The 20667-nt window shown below is 45.7% G+C and overlaps 1 pseudogene; it reads right to left on the bottom strand.

The window, feature by feature from the left end:
* Positions 1 to 1995: 1995 nt before the first annotated feature.
* LOC149333807 (uncharacterized) lies at positions 1996 to 8097 on the bottom strand (annotated as a pseudogene).
* Between the last annotated feature and the right edge of the window lie 12570 nt (positions 8098 to 20667).

Below are 20667 nucleotides of genomic sequence, written 5' to 3'. Positions count from 1 at the left end.
TATGGTGACGCACAGTTTTATATTTTTTCTCAAGACCCGTCCACTTGTTTTCGATTTGCGAGTAGGTTAATTGGCGTGCGAATTTTGAATTCTCCAAATCGGCCGAATTTTCCCAGAGTTGTCTTTTAGTTTTTAGGCATTTAGAAGGGTCTGTTTGAAATTTTTGTATTCTTCAATCAGGAACAGAACTTTGGCTCGAGGCCACAACTCCTCGGGCTCGGTGGTAGGTGGGGCAGGGGCTGCCGGCACATTCAGCCAAACGTTCACGCTGTCTGCAACCAAAGGAAAGCATGTATGTTGTGCACTACATGCATCAAATATTGCACATTGAGAAAGTAGGCACGTACCTGCCGTCACATAAAGGCGCTGGTTTTAGGGGACAATGGGTGCACCGGTGTCGTCGACTGCCTCATGTCTCTAGATGTACGTCAAGATGCACAATATGTATGTCACTTGCATAAAAACCTGTTTGTGCTTTGATATCCAAGCGCTGTCAGTCATCCCCAGCCCAATTTATCGCGTCCCTCATAGCCTGAGTTGTGGTGGGATGTTAAACTACACGAAACCAAAACCATTTTATATCTTGTGCTAGACAGATCATATACCGCCAAATATAAATTAGCTGTGCTCTCTCTCAGCGCGTAACTTTCATGCTAATGTGCCCTTAACACCTACTATGGTCAGTGTAGGATAGCCTGTCCAGTTCAAGGAGTGAAGCACTACACAGCATAAAGCAGCATATTCCAAAGTTTTGCTACTGCACTGACCTGTTATGCCTGATCAAAACCTGGACTTTTCAATTAGCGGGGACCGCAGACGGACACGAGTTTGTAAGAGCACAGCAGACTGCTACTATCTTGTCCAGTGTTGTGAACTTGTCTGCATGCCTGGCTGTCACAAAGCTAACTGGCTGAATATCCTTCAAGGTTACAAACTTGTTGCGAACTAAGCCTATCACACGCTCGACATGAATGCGAACATTCGCCAGCCTTCGAGTGCTTTCAACTTCCATGGCTGAGAGCTGCTTCTTGCCCTTTGTAAGAGCAGGTATGTGCAGTTCTGCACAGTACAAACCCAATATGTCTGCTATGTCACATCCTCTATCTGCTAGAACAACGTCTCCTTGAGTCAAATTGTCAAGAATGGCGCAGTTTTCAGTTATGTGCTTGTCAGAGACCCTTCCACCCCAGCCTTCAGAAATGAAAGTAATTACACCTTGTGGAGCAATCCCTACCAGGTCTTTCGCAGTGTTACTGCCTTTTTACTGTGACCAAGTCTCACTCCTAGGCTCAAGGGCAGATGGCCGTTCAGTCTCTACTTCAAAGCAGTCAATGGCGATGGCTATTTTGCTTCCGAAAGAATCGTAAAATGCGTGTGGCTTTGTACTCTGCAGCAGCTGCTGTGATGCCCCTATAATCTGTGACTCCAATTGCGAGAATGTCCCATGCAGCCATTTTTCAAGTATTCAGCTTACAGTTGAGCATGACACTCCAAATCTGTACGCAGGATCCTGCAAGGGAAAGCTGCATTTTAAATTCATCATAAAAATAACAAATTCAATAAACTATTCTAAGCCATTCTGTTGAGTGGGCCTTGCAGAAACTTGAACCTATTCAAAAGCTGCAATAAGCGTAACAAACTTAGACAATCCTATTTAAAATGACACTTTTCCTGCATCTTGACACAGCGATGCCTCGGAGATGGCTGCGCTCTTGTCCTTCAAGATTTGAAGCTCTGATGTCAAATGTTTGTTTGAAGCGCTGGTTGTCGGCCTGCAGTGCCTCTAGCTGGTGGCTCGTCAGCTCTGTTTGAACAGTGGTTTCTGGAATAATATGAAAATAAAGAGGAATGTGATCGCCTCATTTAAGCAAATTTTAGCCCAAATAAGAAATCGCAGTCATATCTGCAGGGGAAGAGTAACAAGCCTACATCTTGTTTGCTTCAAGTCGAGTGCACACCCTGGAATGACAGCTTGTTCGTGTTCGCAGTCGGCCGCTACGGCGTGATGCGACTCAGGATGCGGTTCTGTCCTTCAAAAGCACCCTTGCAAATGGAGCAGGTTGTACCATTGCAAAGTTTTCTTGACACAAACCCTGTAACGTAGTAGACAATGCAGTCAACTACAGTTGCATCTGTGTCAGGGTCGTCGAAATCGAAGACATCGTCGCGCTCCCAGCTTCCATCATTGATGAGCCCGTCAAGTCTTTGCTTCAGTTCAAGCAACTTTCTCGCATGTTGCGCAGCTGAGCCCTTATATATTTCTCTGATGTCAGCCAAAGTCACAACAGCTGCTTGCCTTTTATCAAGCACCGTAAAATTCCCAAACTTCGGTGGTTTTACCAAAGAATATAACCTGAGCATGCGGTACAGCTGTAGGAAGGTGGGAAACGTCGCGTGCTCATTCTGCCCACCAGCTTGCCTGATTATGCCAAAGAAGCGCTCCAGCAGGTCTTGGTTCATCTTTGCCGTCAATGCATACTTGAAGCCGCAGTTCTTGAGCAGGTGAATTGACAGCTCCTGCACAGATTTTAATGTTAAACGTAGGCCTTCGGCAGTTGACTGCGTCAGAAAGAGGTCCTTGTGGATTTCACTGCTCACGACCTGTTGCTCCCACGAGTCCAGCCACTCGGATGCAGATTCCAGGACACCAAAATCCTTGCATTCCAGTTTTAAGCCTTCTGCCGGAAAGCGCCGGTTTAAAGCGTCAAACAAGTCATTTAAAAAAAGCGTGACTTCGACCGTTGGCTCCACATTGATTAGACGCCTCATAAGAAAGAATCCCTTTAGCCACAGATTTGCTGAATACCTGCGTGGCAAGCTTTACCGTCATCCTCAGCATCTTGGGAGGGTTTATGTGGCTGTATGTTATTTTGGGGCAAACCTTGAGCTCTGTTTTTGTTCTTGATGTCTGCAACGAACAAGGCATCATAGCAGGACCACCTTATCAGCTTCCCGTCTTTTTTGAGAACCTTCTTGTCTAGTAGCCTGTTTCTGATGCACTTGAAAAGATGAGATGTATCAGACAGTACGTACACACTTCTAGAACTGTCCATTGGGTGCTCGAAAGAATTACGAACGTGACCCAGAGAACCAGTGATACCGAGCTGCTTCCACATCGTGCGGTTGGTGGATGCACCATCGCACACTGCTCCGTCGACGAACAAGCCGGCGTTTTCTAGGTGTACGATACACTGCATCAGGAGTTGAGAAAGCAGCATCCCCTTTGTTGGTCCTTTCGACGCAAACACGGCTACTGGCTGTAAGTATGTTTCACCAAACGGTGCAAAAGCAAAGACGAGGCCTTGATCTGCGATTTCATTGCTTTGATTACTTTTTTCTCCATGATCAACAAGACCGGTGTACGTCATTGTCTGCGAGTTGACGGCCACTTCTTTTCTTACTTGAATTTCATCCAAGATAAGGATTCCCCTCCGGTGGAACGCGGTCTTTGCGGCAACCTTTATCTTGAAGGCTTTGAAGAAGTTCTTATCAAAACCGCACTTCTGGCCAACCATGCTAATATACTTTCTCACGGTGGTGACGCACGGCAAAGGCAATATGTCATTGTTCCGTAAAAAAAGAGTAGGTGGCCGGGCTCCGTATATGCAGCAAGAGGCACAACAGGATCCAGTCGTCCGTGTACCGTCTGCTTGTTTTTGATGCTCACTTAGCCGCTGCTATACATTCTTCTAACAAAAGCAGCTGTGCTGGCAGTATATCAAGTCCCTTCAGTTTCTCCTTGATATCTTGTTCCTGCAAATCTGTTAGCTGCTTCATCGCCGCCTGCAACTGCCCCAGTAGAAGCTTGTTGCGCTTTGCCAGTCGTGCTCTTGAACGCTGAAGGACTGACCTTGCACATCTCAAAGCAGAAAGCTTCTGTTGCTGGACAGGCCGCACCGACAACCTGAAACGCTTGAAAGGTATTTCCTGCTTGGCTTGCGCAGCTCGGCGATCAGCATGTATCCTTAGGGTGTCAGCAAGGCCAGAACAGAGACGACAGATGGCACCTTGAGATGTCACCAAAAGGCATTTGTGTCTCCAGTTTTTTTGAGGGTCCACAAAAGCACATTCAGGGGACACATCAGGGAAGTCCTTCAAACCAGGTCCTCCCCCACACACCTCTGTGTTGTCAACAACTTTCAGCATGGTTTGAACTTCAAGGGGTGACGTGGCGAAGGGGCTTACGCCCACTGCAGTAGAGTCGATCAACTTGTCGAATATGTAGACTTGCCCGGTCATGTCTCTTTTGATGTGCACCGCCTTCCTGTTGAACAGTACCGACGATCCGTCACTTGTCCTATGCACTACCGCAACGTCAATAAACACGACGTCCCTTGCTCTCAGCTACATTGATGAGATGCGCTGCCCATGAAGGCTGTGGTAGGCTAATGCAAGATACTGCACTGAAAAGCTGCTCAAACGATGAGTGAGATGGATCATTCTCACTGGATTTTGCAACACAAGCGTTGTCGTCAGAAGATGTTTCCATACTGTCCGCTGGAAAAACATCTATGTCGCTAGCTGATGTCAGCATCCTGCTGCTGTCACTGTCCCGGTCCCTCACAGAAGCAGCCACAGGAAGTGCTAGCCGTTTCACATGCTTTCGAGGGCTTTTAATCTTTTTCGAGAGGTAGCTTGGAGTGCCTTCGAAAATTGACGGCACAGCGTCTTTTGAAAGGCCCGCTCTTCTTGTTCCAGACATCAACACATGACCGTCGATTTCCGCAGACCACGTCTTCAGGATGGAATGAGAAGCGAAATGCTTCTCACAAACATGGTCCGTCCTTTGGAGTGTGTGGTCTTTGCGAGGTATAGCCCGTCTCCATACTTCAAGTCTTGCTTCTTCGGTTGGCGGCTTGAAAAGCGAGTACTTTTCTTTGCAAGACTTGTAACCAGTGTTGCAAAACGGTACGAAGCACTTTCCCGTTATGCAGGCTCATGAAACAGTCCGAAGGCTGAGATGTACCTGACGGCCAAGTGAAAAATGCGTTGAAACACGGTGTGCAGCAACCATGTGGCAGCAAGACAGCGGTAACCAGCCGGTGATGTAGGCATGCATGAAGAGGGAGCGCGGGGGTCTCAGCGGGCGCAAGTTGCTAGCGCCCTCTCTTGACGGGTGGAGAAAGGAGAACTCCGCGCCTTCTCCGCTTCGCACCCAGCCCGCGCCGCTCAGTCACCTAAGCTACTTTTTACACTGTGACCACGTTCAAAACACTTGTTTAGGAAGCTGTGGGCTTCAAGAGCAAAATGGGTCGCAAAGCGTTGTTTTTTTTTCTGTAGAGTCTGCAGCAACCTTTTCAAGTCATTGAATGGGACATCCATGGTGAAGTGCTCTGCCTGTGTCCTGGAATGTTGCTTGAGATCACTGAAAGCGAAGGGGAATTTTTTTTTACTCAGGATTTAAGGGGAGACACTGCTCCTTAAACTAACTTTGACAATTTTATCATACATTGATGAAATTAACATATCTAACGTATTTTTGTGTTGTGATCACAAATATGCAATCTATTTTTACCTGTGTTTTTAGATTTTGAAATATTCATTAATTTATGACTAATTACTGTGCCCATGGTTTCATTAAGTTCGTCATAAAATATTTATTAAAATTTGCTCTCTATATGTTGTGCAAAAGCCAGAGTGTACAGTCATAATCATAATTTTTATTTTTGGTTCACTGACATAAAAGTTACAGACGTGTGAAATGCATGTTTCAAAAATTTTTATTTTTTGAAATATAGCCCCCATTTTAATAAAATTTGAGAATAGGAATGTTGCATTGTTTTCATTTTATTGCAGAGTAATTCATAAGCTTTAAAACGCAACAAGAATTGTCCAAATCTGACGACCACATCTGGAGATATTTTGGGCAACAGTATGTGCCATGGTTAAAAAGTCAGTTTTGAGAAAACAAGGAAAGAAGTTTGAAACAAGTCCAGAGTTTATTTTCTGTAAATTCAGACTTGTAGTCCAATGGATCTTATGCTAGGAGCCTCCAGGCACATAATCGCCATCAATCTCTTCCCCTCATTTTCTTTTCATTGCCTGCCAGAAGTTTTCAGCATCTGTATGCTTTCTTTCAGATGCTACCTGCCGGCGCTCGTCCCTCTCGGCGCATCTTTGGAGCCTCACACTGCTTTTGTTCACATAGTTCCCTGAGGATGGCCTCACTGGCATGCTTTTGCGAGCATTAAACCTTGTGACAGCTTCTGCCATCATACTCTCAACAGTATAAAGAGAGGGGTGCCTGTTTTTTGGTACGAGTGACCATATCACCGACTGTAGGCACTCATTTGAATTCGACGTTTTGCTTCTCTGGCAGCGTTCAAGCAATTTCTCGTCAGAGAGGCGCGTATATATAGGCAACAGTGCCTCTGCAACATAGTCTGGCAGGGTGTATCGGTGCTTAGGTGGAGGATTCTTTATTTGCCACGGCCTTGTTGTAAGTACACCAGCTTTCTTCACCTTTTGGGCACAGCGAATGATCTGGCCTTGCGTCCGTGGAGCTTGTGTGAAAATAGGTTGTGAGGACAGTATTTTTCATTGCATCAATGTTGCCCTGATTATGTGGCCTTGAAATTTTGCCTTGAAACTGTGGCAGTTATGGTCTCTTGGAGCCCATAATTATTAAGCTTTGTAATCTTGTCAATTTTTTCCTGTTGTTCCAGTAACTGTTCTTTCAATTTTTCTATCTGATTATCTTGGAGCTGCATTTTTGTGCGTGCTCCTTGAAGCTCATCCATAAGCAGCTTCGAACCTCTATCTCTTGAAGTTCCCATTTTTTTCATCTTTTTCTCAAGGACAGCCAGCAGGTCTCCTTATTAGTTGCCTCCTTCTGTTTTTTCGGCAGTGCTGTGCACTATGCAGAAGAATAAACATGGAAGCACCAAGGCTGAAACGAATACAGTAATAGCAAGCATGACACAAGGCAGCAAATAGCACTACAAATTATTGTAGGAAAACAAGTTATACCTCTTGCATCTCTTCCTCACTGTCGCTGCTCGGTAGGCGCTTTTGAATCCGCAGGCGGCTTGTTCTTATTTTCTCAAAGATTTTGACCTCAGAATCTGCAAAATACGCCGTTTTGATCTGTACTTTCGACACACTTGATATATAGCCATATCGGCATCACCTGAACCAAGAACAAACAGAAGCGTCGAGTGACTCAATTGATAATTAAGGCGTCGATTAGGGATAGCTGGTGATTCTGAAGCATTAACAGCTCACCAAAAAGCTTCTGCAATATCACCTGCAGTGCGGTTTTGGCGCCTCTGGAGCTCCGATGTTAAAAATAAGACTCTGCATATGTGCTAAGGCTGTGTGAAAAGATCACAGTATCAATAAATAGAAAAACTTCGATGCACTTATATGCAATTGAATTACCAGTAACACAGAAAATATACTGCCGTGCAGAACGTTTTCTCCTGCATGTGAATGGTAGAATTTCTGTAAAGGCATGCTTAAAAACATCCTAACACTGTGTTTCACTTCAGCACACAGCCGCAAAATTATTTCCTCCTTCCAACATCTACTTGAGTAAAGAATGTGTGTGCACATCTCACAATACTAATTTCTCTTTTTTCATGCCCATACTGCGTAAAACCCGCACGTATTTTGCTGCTGGCATCTTACAATGCATTTAACTGCGAGGCCCAAACTGCATGAAATAAAGCACGCTGGACATCAATCATTAATCGCGACTTGTATAAGCTATAGTTCCAGGGAAGGATAGGCCATGTAACTGGTGGACAACACTTTTGACATTTGTTACAATAGGCATATACAAAAGGGTGGCGGTTCGGCCTGATTGGAGCGTACACGTCATTTTCGAAGGCTCCCTGCAATTAAGACAGAGACAGAGATGAGCTCTACTCGCCACCAAACGGAAGAGTGCAGTTGATTACCTCCTAGCATAAGAATGCTGGCCGGGTAAAAGTCCGCTTCTCCTTCTCTATTGGTCCATTTGGCCAAGTAGGTCCGAGGACCGAAATCAGTCGAATTAGCAAGCGCAAAGTCCTTGATGTCCGCTACGGGCACCACCGCGCAGCTGTTAATGTCCTCGTACCTCACATACACAAATGCTGGCGCATTTGAAGACATGGCTTTTTGAATGGGTCAGACACCTTCGAATCAATTTTCACAAATGCCAGAGCATAGAAAAAAAAAAAAAGCTATGCCCACAGCAACACAAAGTCGCGCACATGCATACCACACGTAGTACCTGCGCATCTCTGACGGGCGTCTGATTCCAGTTATACGAAACTGCAGAATAATTTCTTTTTACTGCATAAAAATATTTCACGTGCACTGACAACAACAGACTATTTTTTTTTCAAGCTTACACAACATAACATTCAGTTCTAAAACTAGTGTGCTCTGTAGTATGTTCTTTCCCACTCGTTCTGTGTGAGTGCAGTTCTGGATTAAAGCTGTGCTTCCTCTCTCTTTGTATGAACATGTGTGTCATTCCTGTACTTTCTTTTCGGTTTGGTGTTCTTGTAACACGCAGTATATCCTGCATCAGTGTCAGGCTGAATCCATATATCATCGAGGGGGGTACAGCGCGAACAAGACGAAGGACGAAGCAAGAAGACTACACAGACGAGCGCTGACTCGAAACTGACTTTTTATTGAAAGGAGCAAACATATATACACCATAATCGCGTGCAAAAACAGAGTATTGGTCCAGCAAAATCATAAACAATCGCAACTCATCCGCACACTTGGCGAAGTTCGATCAAAAGCCCTCAAACACCCAAGTGAAAAAAAGTCATGAATTATCTAAAAATGATACCTCTTTAGTGACTGCTTCTTCCTTATGAAATAGGCTTCCATAATTTCCCTGGTAATTTATCCCGGTGGCGAAACAAAATTTCAGTTTTTGTGACCAAGGGTCGGCACTTTATCTGTTTCTTTCCATTGTTTTCTTTCCCACAATCGCGGCAGTTATCTTTAAGATGTGAGTATCTGGAGTCTGAAAGTGAGTTAAGGTGTTCCCACAGGCAAACGTTAATACAGCGACCTGTTTGACCAGTGTAGACTTTTTTGCATGAGAGTGGGAGTTCATAAACTACAGAACATGCACGATTCACCAACGGCAATCTGTGTGTAACCTGGCATTTGAACGGACCAACTCCTGAGACCTTTTCGTCTTGCTTTGAATCTTCCGAAAGCATTTTCAACTGCACGCCTTGCCTTGCTTTCGAGAGTGTATAATTGAACACGCTGACAGCTTCACCCCCTGCTTGCCGGTGAGGGTACGGCTTCATTAGATGAGGCAGTAGAGGGAAAACTTGATCACATAATATGACAGCTCCAACCTCTTCTACCATCACCTTTGCTGCCACAGTAAAGAAACCTGTGTCAGCTAACTTGGTATCAAAGTGCAATCATAAACATTGGAATCATGGTTTTCGCCAGGAGATCCCACAATCATGTGCATAAACTTATAAGTGTGATCAACAAGTGCCAGTAAGATGATGCTGTACCACCCCTTATAGTTGTATTAATCTTGGGCATTCTCTTTAGGTGGTGAAACTTTGAAGTGGCACCTGTCAAGGGCACCAAACCCTTGTGCAAAACCAGTCACCGCTTCAAACTGGCGGATATGGTCTTGTATTTCATGTCTTGTTGGCATCTTGATCACAACAGGCTCAAATTCTTTAACAACAATGTCACAGAATTCTCTGAATATGATGTTCATAGAAGGGCGGCTGACTCGAAAAAGATTGGCCACAGACCTTTCTTCTGCCGAAGTAGCGAGCCTATAGAGAGAGATTGCGGCGCATTTTTCCGAGGAGATGGCCCTTCTCATATTCGTGTCGACTCTCTGAAGCTGCCTGCAGCAACTCTCAACATAGGCGAACGTCTGCCTTGAGACACGAAAGTTGGCTTTGAAATCTTGCTCCGACAGTGTTGGCGCGGTGGTGTCGTACCATGACGGAGGCCGGTGCAGTGACCAAACTCGTGGCTCCTTCGCCCACAAGTGCATTGCACGTGCCACGAGTAAGTGGCACCGCTTCTCCGCTGCTTGCCTCTTGTTTTTGATGGTGGATTTTCTTTTCAGTAGAGCACGCAGCTCGAATTGGCCAAACCAAAGCCTGCTGCTGAAGCAGCAGCTTATCGCAGCGATCACGATCAACTCAAGACATAGCGCATGCGTTGAGCAATCAAAGTGAGAAAATACAAAAAAAACGACGACGACCAGCGAACCGACCCACATCGGATAGTCTTGGCTACGAACCGACACCGTCGCGCAAATTTTTACTGAAAAGCAAAAAAAAATACACAAAATTTGTCGCCATAGGAAAGAATATGTACACAACAATCATTTACTGCACAAATAAAAATGTATACGCTGTTTTCCTTTACTTTCACTTTTGCTCTAGATGCGACGTCACGTGGTTAGTGTGCTAACTGAACTGAACGCGAAGTGCTCGTGTAACAGCAAGCGAATCCAGTTGACTTCAAAGATAGTTGAAATACTCAACTGTTGTTGAAAATGCCCGTGTAACACGGGTATCACTGAAGTACGTGCCTGTGGTGCAGCTGACTCCTTAGTGATGGGTGCTGGTTCCAGGGAGTCGCTGCTTGCTTCCATTTCTGGAGGGTCGCCACACTATTCATCAGTCTGCCTTACTTCATCATGCACCGTGTTGAAAATCTGAGGAAAGAATATTATGTAATGCTTCTGCAGTATAGGTATACAAAGAAAGAAGGCTAAAACTAATTGCATGCAAAAAAAAAAACTCTCTTGTGACTATGAAAACAATAAAACAGCTTTCTTCCATTTATATATCAGTGCTCCTTTTATGTTGTTCAAGTACGCCCCTATTTCTTGTAGCTTTTTCGTTTACATCAACTCAATACCAAATGGCTCTGCATCAGCTATAAAATGCTGTATAATGAGAGATACTGTACCTCCTCAGGGGAGACACTAACGTTTGCGTAGCAGATGCTGTCCTCCATGAGGCCTGCATCGTTGACTGGCAGGGAACAAAGAAATTGATGCAGTTCCCAATAAAACTTCCATGGCATGCCCCTTGACCCGTCCGAAGGCTTGTTCTTGTCAGCTGCCTAAAATCAAATAACACCCACGGGGAGGTACGCTTATAGCAAGAGACAATCGCGAGTACAGAAATCCTATTTTTTTTGTCAATGCTTGAAAATAGCCGACTGAAAATGTTAATGCTAACAGCACGGAGCCATTCGGCGGAGGTCCGGCAAAAGGTCCTCCCAAATTCTAATTAGGGCTCGCGTCTCTTCATTGGTCCACATAGTCCGTTCCATGCTTTAGCAACTTTTATCAGCTGCCATAATTGTTGTCGCCGCATTCACCGCACACTGCACAGATGGGTACGGCAACACACGATACAAAAGATCTTCCTGCAAGCTTTCTGCAACCAGTAATTGAAAGAAGTTATGAACAGAAACATACCAGATAGGAAAAACACTTTGGCAGGAACACTGAGAGCTGAAATGGTGGTCCACAGAATGGTAAAACAATGCCTCAGGTAAACCTTGTACCAACTTGGAGAACGAACAAACGATGCGAACCACCACCAAGATGAAAATGGCGTCGCCGCAGTGCCGCACCACGCTCCACTTTGTGAGTTGCGTACATGATTGTCTCGTTTTTTTGTTGTGTGCTGTTTTACTAGTGGCTGTCATGAAGTCATTGCACAAATAAAAAATATCTTCAACAGGTAAAAGCGACTTGTATACATATTTTGTAACGTAATACCTTTTATGAGCAAAACATTACTGCCGTCGAGGCTGTGCACTCGCCCCTCAAAAGGTTTTGGCTGCCCTGTTTGCACTAGTTCTGGTAAGTTCCGAGAAGGTTCTGACTATGTGCAGATGGCGTGCAGCTGGTTCAAGTGCAGCACGACGCCAGCGCCACCAACGCTCCTCACTTGCTACTTAAAACGAATGCATACAGTGCAGGCCTTGTCGTCTGCATTGCGCGCCACAAACAAAGGGAAGCGCACATTTCCATGCGTTGTCGAGGTGTTGGGCTGCGGTGACCTGTGGTTCGCGATACTTTTACTGCTGCGTGCTGTCGAAGAGAATGGCGCACGTGCCAAATGTAGGCATGTATGTGGAGGCGGCAATACAGCGAAGACGACGACAATGTGCTCGTGGCTGTGGCTTGTGTACTTTCGAGACAACAGCGCAATCGTGTGCCGATGTACTGTGAGGGTGTTGTGACTAGATATTACAATTGGGAATTTAAGAGGCATTTCCGGCTTTCACAGGAAACTTTTGAAGGCCTGTACTCACGGTTTAAAATGTCGTCTTTTTTTCCAAGTGCTGGACGAGGACGGCCGCAAATCCCCGCAGACAAGACGTGCCTTATTGCGCTGGCCTACCTTGGTTCGCAGACGTCAGTGTTTTCTATTGCAGACAAGTTTGATGTGACTGACTCATCGGTGAACGCATGCGTGCAGAGAGTCGTGCAGTTTCTACATTCCATCAGCGGAGAAGTCATACGCTGGCCCACAGGTGCCGAGATCGCCCGCATTAAGGCTGGTTTTTTAGCCAAAAGTTCTGGATAAGGGCCTCGCAACACAGTGGGATGCATTGATGGCTCCCACATAGAAATTTCGAGGCCAGATGTGTCGACACACTCCTACTATAACAGGAAGAAATGGCCCTCGATAATTCTTCAGGGCATTTGTGATCATGAAAACTAATTTCTTGACGTGTGTATCGGATTTCCGGGATCTGTGCATGACGCCCGTGTTTTGAGAGAGGGCCCATTTTATGGGAATGCTGCAGCGCTGTGCGATGGATACATATTGGGGGATAGTGCGTATCCGCTAATGCCTTGGCTGCTCACCCCATATCGCGATAATGAGGCCACGTTTCCGTCGTGGAAAAAAAGGTTCAATAGGAGGCTCAGCCAACAGCGAGTTACCATTGAAAACTCGTTTGGCCTCCTGAAACAGCGTTTCAGAAGGCTGTACCTTGCAGATTCAAAGACAGTAATGCAGGCATGCTTCGTAGTTATGGCAACATGTGTTTTGCACAACCTGTGCAATGAGGACAGAGATTTTCTGCAAGAAGCATCTGTGCCACAGCAGGAAGACGTCGGCAATGAAGATGTGCAGCACGATGTCGACCGCACTTTGGTAGACACCGCCGAAGCCAAGAGATATGCCACTGCGATGCAGCAGTGCTAAGATGTGTGCTAAAGTGAACAATAAATGTTCTTCCGTTTCCCTGCCAAATGGTGTGTTCATTGTCATCTTGATGGTTGCAAAAGTGTTGAGTATTTTGGTGAACAAATCGCCTATGAATATGCTATATTAGTTGGTCGATAACGAATGTTCACACTGAAGTTTTGCAGAAGTTAAGGTGAGGGATATTACTGCTACCACATTCCTGGCTGGTTGCTTGACACATTACTATTATTCAGTCATGAGTGGAGTTGATTTGGCCCGGTAACAAGGGGACTTTAGCAATCTGCATGTCCTTTTGTTAGTGCTTCGGAATGATTGCGAAGGAATCTGACAAGAATACCACCATGCCAAGAATGAACCTGAGCTCTTTGAAAAAAGTTTATTTAATGCCGGTAATTTCTACAGGAGGTGTCTCCTGACAGTACTATACTTGTAGCGCTGCCGCTAACTTCACTGCGGTTTGTTGCCCTGAACTTGCTTCTCAAACAAATCAATAAGGCGGTCCAGCCGCATCATTTTTTCATTGTGGCGCTTCTTCCGGCCATCCTCCATCCTTTCCAAAGTGCGGCTTAGGTTCTATGCAGCCGACACACTACGTCGCTTCCTTTGTGGCTGTGCTGGCCTTTCAACCGCAGCTGGCAGGGAAAGCAGCGGTTGCTCGGTGTCCTCGGTTGGGTCACCGGTGGTGTTGCTAGAAGTACATATTCACAGATGCTCAATCTGTGAATATGTCACTTATCACTCACTAACCAGCACTTACTCCGAATTTCCTGGTTGCGACAAAAGTGGTGCCCTTCCAGGCACCAGTACAACTGGAGGGCTTATGTGATGCTCCTTCTCGAGGAGGCCTGAGAGCTCCCTGCACGTCACAGTAAGTCAGAGCAGCGCTAAGAGCAAAATAGGACAAAAATATAATAGCTGTAACTTACTCTTCAAAGTCGCACATCACACGGTTATGACCCGATGAATTGTTTTTTTTCTTTGCATTTTTGTAGGCCCGTTCAAGGGATTTCCATTTATTTTCCGCCAGTGTCAGCGTCAGGCTCCCACCAAGCTCCACGTTGATAAGGTCAGTGATCCTCCGCCACATCAACTTTTTGGTTCTGAGTATAAAGCAAATAATTAAGTTTAAGGCACTGATCTACAATACATGGATGGTATGCAAGGTAAACAAAAAGTGCAATCGTACAACTCACCGAAATCCCCCTTTCTTGCCTATAAGAATATTTACTGATAAGAAATTTTGTTTTCCGGGTGCTCCAAAGGTCGTAATCGATTCCTTGATGACCTCCAGTTTGCCGCTCAGAATCTGGATGGTCGGCCGAAGCAGATAGGGGGGCTTCAAAGGCAGGGGGGCTGGCAGGGGGGTGTTCCGGCAGCCTCTTGGGAGAATACCAGCGTGTAACGCTCTCTGTCTGCAGAAGAAAAATGAAATTCGTTCACAGCACATTTTGACAGCAGTGCTTTTCAGACTACAGCTGCCTTAACGAGCGCCAACATTTATGCTCGCCCAGAATCACCGAGACTGCTTTGTGTTTGTATGTAAGTAAAAATTTATTTCCTAAATAAAGCACAAAAAGCGACTGCTGTCGCTCAAAAACTGGTAACATCGAAACAGGCGACTAATGCCGCTCAAAGATGCACTTGTGTAATCAAAATTATGTCTGCACAGCGCGCACACGCACCACACACACGTGCGCATTATAACCGCACATGACCGACCTTAAAACGCAAGGGACCACATTTCGTAGTGCAATACGAGACATTAAATTGAGCACCGAAGAGAAAATATGCATATAAATAGCGCTCAAAACTGCACGCGTACTGTTTATTATTATTTTTTTTTTGTGTTTTCAAGCCGTGACACCGTACTCAAGGCAGTCGCGCCTCGGTACTCACCTGCTGTCTGATAAACGTAGCCGCTGCCGTCCCGCAGGAATGATCCATCAGGATTTTAGACAATCGTAGCGTCTTTTTCTCTGCCGTCGGTACCACGAATGACCATCGTCGTCTGCTCGGAATTCGGCATGCAAGAGCCCATCGCTACACTTTCGCTGCACTTCCTCGCCAAGCAGTTCAGAAAATTTGTGAACTCGCGCTGACCTAGACCTGCACTTTTGCAAGAGAATTAGCGAGGTGCAGGGGGCGTGCGCTGCACTGATAAAACGAGTACAGAGGTGCTGCACTCTCTGAACTAGTTCAGAAAGTGCAGCCAAATCGAGTAAACCTAAAGTGTGTTCTGTGAACGCACTCCAACCCGAGTGCGCACTTTGGAAAGTGTGCTTAGATTGGGCCGTCAGTGCACTTTATTTTGTGCGCTTGACAGGGATATACCCAATTAGCACAATGTGGGCTAGCTTGTCGGGCCAACGCAGGCCCTGCAACTCGGGCCCCGGTAGGCCCAAAGAGGGCAGCCCACCAAGCTACCCCATTGGTCCCACTTTGGACCGATCGGGGCAGCCCAAGTGAGGCACGTCTGATCGGTCCAACAGCGAAAGTAGGTGGGCTGCCTACATCAGCAGCCTAAGTGGATTTTACAGCAGGTTGATGTGGGCAGCCTACATCGGCAGCCTAAGTCGGTCCTACAGCAGGTTGATGTGGGCAGCCTATGTAGGCTTCCTCAATAGGGCCCACAGCAGGTTCAGGGCTGCCTTAAAGGTGCACTGAAGAGGATTCTGACCTTGTCTTTTTGCCGCAGCAACTCGATCTACACGTTCCTAGCATTCTTAGAAACTGCAACTTATTGCCCTGTATGGCCGATTTCCCTAATTAAATCGAATTAACGTCTGGCTCCCGTCCTTTTTTTTTTAATTCTCCCTCGTACAATGGGCGGAGTCGACCAACGCGTGAAGTTCCTTTCAGCCAGCTCCGTGGAGGCTTTGCTTTCGCTTTATTTTGTTTTTTAGGTTTCCATGAATAAATAGTTTCATTCGCAGATAATATAGCCGCAAAATAAGTCCGCAGAAATAAAAATATGTGCGGACTATTTGCTACTACGGACTACTATGTATTACTCCGCCGATGGCAGAGTGGCAAGCCGCCACGGGACTAGGTGAAAGGCACTCCACGCGTTAGTTGACTCCGCCCACCGTACGAGGAAGAATTAAAAAAAAAGGGCGGGAGCCGGACGGTAATTCGATTTAATTTGGGAAATCGGCCATACAGGGCAATAAGTCGCAGTTTCTAAGAATGCTAGGAACGTGTAGATCGAGTTCCCGCGGCAAAAAGACAAGTTCAGATTCCTCTTCAGTGCACCTTTAATGGGATCCACAACGGGCTAACTTGGGCAGCCTAAGTGGGCTGGGACCTTAGCAACTGTTACGCCACTACTGTTTCTTAGGTTGGCTTAAGCCCCTGAACAGGCAAGTGGCGGCAATGATATTCAGATAAACTGTAATAGTTAACTGGAATGCCAGATTCTGTGAGCAAGTGACGTATTTTTCTATGCCACTTCAGCCCACAGATCAGGTACGCAAAGCCATCAAAATGCAAATTAACACACTTCATTTCAAGAAAAAAAAACGCCTGTGGTGGGCAGCCCAAGTTAAAATCGCTGTCCTGCTGTAGCACAGCCTACTTCATCCTCGCCCTGCGGCCGCCATCCCGTTCCCGGGCCCCTCTCAAGTACCCTCCGATGCGGTTATTAATGACTGCCACATCCGCATGCGGAATCCAGCACTGGACAGCAGCTGAAATCACATAAATCTCATTTATGACACAATCGATTCAGACAGCTGGAAGAGTACCATATTTTCCGGTGTACAAGACGCACCCGCCATATATGCAGGGTGTCATTGAAAAAATTGGTATATGAGACGCACCCGTGTATAAGACGCACCCCCATTTACCCAGTTAGGCTAGTGAGGCTTAATTAAACATGCTTATGCGACCATCGCAAATGCACCGTACGTGTGAGAAGTTCTCAAGCAACGCTAAGTGATCGAAAAATGCAACACTCACGCCATACCAGCCCACGTTTTAGCACAAAAGTAAAAAAAAGCGAAAGAACTCTGTCCATAACAATTTATTTTTACATAAAACCTTCAAAGTCTTCATCTTCGGACGCGCTATCGAAAAGGCAACGTGTCTGAAGCATAATCTCCGCACTACATACTTGCAAAGGGTGACTAAAAAAAAACATCGGCTTCTCTTTGCTTGTCTTGACAATGGCGAGAAGCGCGACTGTCGCCATCTTTTGTCATTTCCCATTACCTTTGCTTGGGGCCACAAAACGGCCGCGTGTTTAAAAGTGGTCAACTCCGCCGTTTCATAATAAAATTCACCTAAAAAAGTTGCGCACGGCGGTCCTCGTATTGAAGTATTAACCATGTTACAACCGCGTTATTGGTAGCGATATTTTTTCTGTGGAAAAAGCTTGAACATGAACTTGAGTAATTTCTGAACTCACAAAAAAAAACGAAAAATTCGCATATAAGACGCACCCTTGTATAGGACGCACCAGCAAGATTTTTGAAAGAAAAAACCGCGTCTTATACACCGGAAAATACGGTACTCATCTTATTACCATTTGAAAAGAATGCCCCAATGCATCAAAACAGCTATGCAGCTGCCAATAGTAAAATTTACTTTTATATTCAAGGTATAGAACTTCATTGGCACTTAACATCTAAACAAAGAAGGTTATGCCAGAATATTTTTGAATATTTGGTAGACACTAAGACCTACCAAACTAAACATCACACTAACAGGTTCGTTCGATTCACCTATAGAACGAACCTAATACATTTATCGCACTGTAGCAGTACAATTTGCTCTTGATGATGCACTCAAACTGTAGACTGCCAGTACACATGTAAGCATAACGCCTGAAGTCAGGCACAGGGACTAAGGATGTGGTCAGTTACATATAAAATTAGTGTAAAACAGAAACATACCAACTCTCACATTGTAGAGCCTTAGGTCTTTGAAGGCCGGCTTATCTCTTCGCCCCTCCAAGGTGTACTCCAGGGCCACTGGTGTTTTGATAAAGGCTTTCATTATGAGGCGTGTAGCTTCATCAGGAGTTGTTCCCCCAATTAATCCGAGCTTTTTGGTCTGAAAGAAAAATTACAACAAGAATTACCTTGCTAGCTGCACAATTGATGCAGCAGGAGTCCCTTGTACTTTTTTCGGTTTTGGCATGTAAAGATGCTTTGCAATAACAACTACTCTTATAAGAGTAGTTATCGAGGGACTTAAGCTTTGCATTGCTTTGCTGCTTGCCGTCTTGAGTGCACCGCTTTTGCTCCCGACAGCACATCTGTGTGACTATAGTGACATTTACTACATGCTTTATTGTTTTTCTTGCTGTAGACACCATAAACTGTAGACATGCCACTCTGCAGTGCTACTGCCGACAAAGCCTCCATTGTGTGCACCACTTAGGTATCAATCAATCAACTTTATTCAGCATTTTTTGTCCTGAACAGAAAAGAAATGCTAGGGTTGGAGCAAAAAGCTACAAACTCAGTAGCTTGACGGGGCTCCCACCCCTAATTGACAAGGCCAACAGACTGTCACGTTATTACATACATACATATATATATATATATATATATATATATATATATATATATATACATTGAGATTACTACTATATCTCTACTATATCTCATAAAATTTCACAACTTTAGAGGTAAGGTAAAACTAAGCTTCAGGTACATGTATTACCATTACATAACAGACTGTGTTGCTTTTTCGGTTTGCAAAGCACTATTATGGTGTTTAAAAAAATGTTAGAATAGTGCTGTATTCTCACGTTTTTCCTATGTTACACAACTGTCTCATTTCGCACATTTTCTAAGTTATGCATGTTATGCGTTGTTTGTGAACTGATTTAATGTGAGAACAAAAGGAAGAACACTGAGTTGAAGAAGCGGTCTGCAATATCTGAGCACCTCTCTTCATTCTGGTCGTAAACATCTCTTGTTAAAGTTCAGTGCTGTATCTCCCACTGGTTTAGTGCAGTACACAATTTTCCGGCCATGGACCATCATGTACAATAAAACCTTGTTAATGCAGACCCAAAAAATGGAAGAATATCCAGTTTACCTGAATGTCGATTGATTGCATCCCTACTGAAAAAAAAATTATAAAAAAAGAGTTCGCATTGTAGTATATTAGGTGAAAAAGGCGCAGCAGTAGTGTGCATTTGAAGTGAGGAGTGTCCAACACTGTGGGCTGAAATGACCACTAATTCAGAGTGCACTGTGGTTACATCTTTGTAAGAACCTATTTAATCACCTATCAAATCATTTTATCTGTTTCTCGCATTGCATGGTACACTTTGCAAATTTTCTGGGTTTTAATTGCACCCTTAAAAGGCTTTTCTTAAGCTGCATTCTTTTTGCAGCATTTTGTAACAGTATAGGAACTTGAGTGCATGGGGGTTATTCTTGTAATAACGCTCAAAGGGCTAGAAGCAGTAGTCGCTTTCTAGCACCGGCGTGCCAGCCCTAGCAGTCAGAACTGTGAATCCCAACCCGTGGTGCGGTAAGTCGCCACCACGGCGGGTTTGGGCCAGAGGGGACAAACACGAGTATGCTACTCGGAGGAGCGTTTATTGCTCCCGAGCAATACAATGCAGCAGCAACAATACAACCGCCGTAACGAGGGAGAGTGTTCCGCTCGCGTACGGGGGTGAAAAGCACAAAGGAAAGAACGCATGCAAAATGTGGGGGAAGAAGGTTCCGCTCACCTCGCGTGGCTCCTCGCTCACGGCCCGCGGCGGTCAAGTCACACGCACTGGCCGGGTGATAAGGGCAGCGGTCTCCGTGGCAGATCTCTGATCCATGCGTGTGCACGGCTCCCACTAGAAGACAAGCGAGCCTTGGGAGAAACAAGCCTTCACCCGGATTGTGGAGAGGAGGTCTCTCCGTTCTAAGAGGGGAAAGAGGCAAAGTCTCCAGGCAGCGTCGCCGCAGGGTGCGAAAGGAAACGACGGCGGCGTGAATGCCTTCCCCTCGCAAACTTTTCAAGCGCGTTCACCAAGGGGTGTACCGAGTAGGGCCGGTGAAACCACGTTTAACTTTAAAACCAATTAAGAAAAGTTTCAGCTCACAGCCACCGGCACCGTCGTCTAAGGCCATGGTCTCCAGGACAGCAAGACACTGCAGTCGACCGGCAGGAACGACCGTGGAGCCAAGGGTTGAAGGGGGTTGATGACCGCAGGTCCTGCTTAAGATGAGTCGGCCAGGGCAGCTTTCTGGGGATGCACGGGTGGCAGGCAGGTTCAAGGCAGTGCGCCCCCTGTTCTCCTGTTGCATAGCGTACAGCAGGCCTCCACTTATCTGGTTGAAGCGCTCTCTCTTGGCTCGCCCTTTTTTCCTCTCTGCAGGGGTGGCAAAGGCACGTCGACCCATTTTCCCTCGGCCACCGAGGGCTTGCGAGGCGGGCCCAGTGGAGCATTAAGCTGCTCTCGTGGGCAAAGCCGTTGCCGCAGGGACCGGGAGACTGCAAGGCGGCTTCTCTGCTGCAGTTTTCACTG

The sequence above is a fragment of the Amblyomma mixtum genome, chromosome 8, assembly GCF_055824585.1.
Source record: "Amblyomma mixtum isolate Tamu chromosome 8, ASM5582458v1, whole genome shotgun sequence".
In the NCBI taxonomy this organism is placed as follows: Eukaryota; Metazoa; Arthropoda; class Arachnida; order Ixodida; family Ixodidae; genus Amblyomma; species Amblyomma mixtum.
This window is presented reverse-complemented; position numbering and strand designations above follow the sequence as displayed.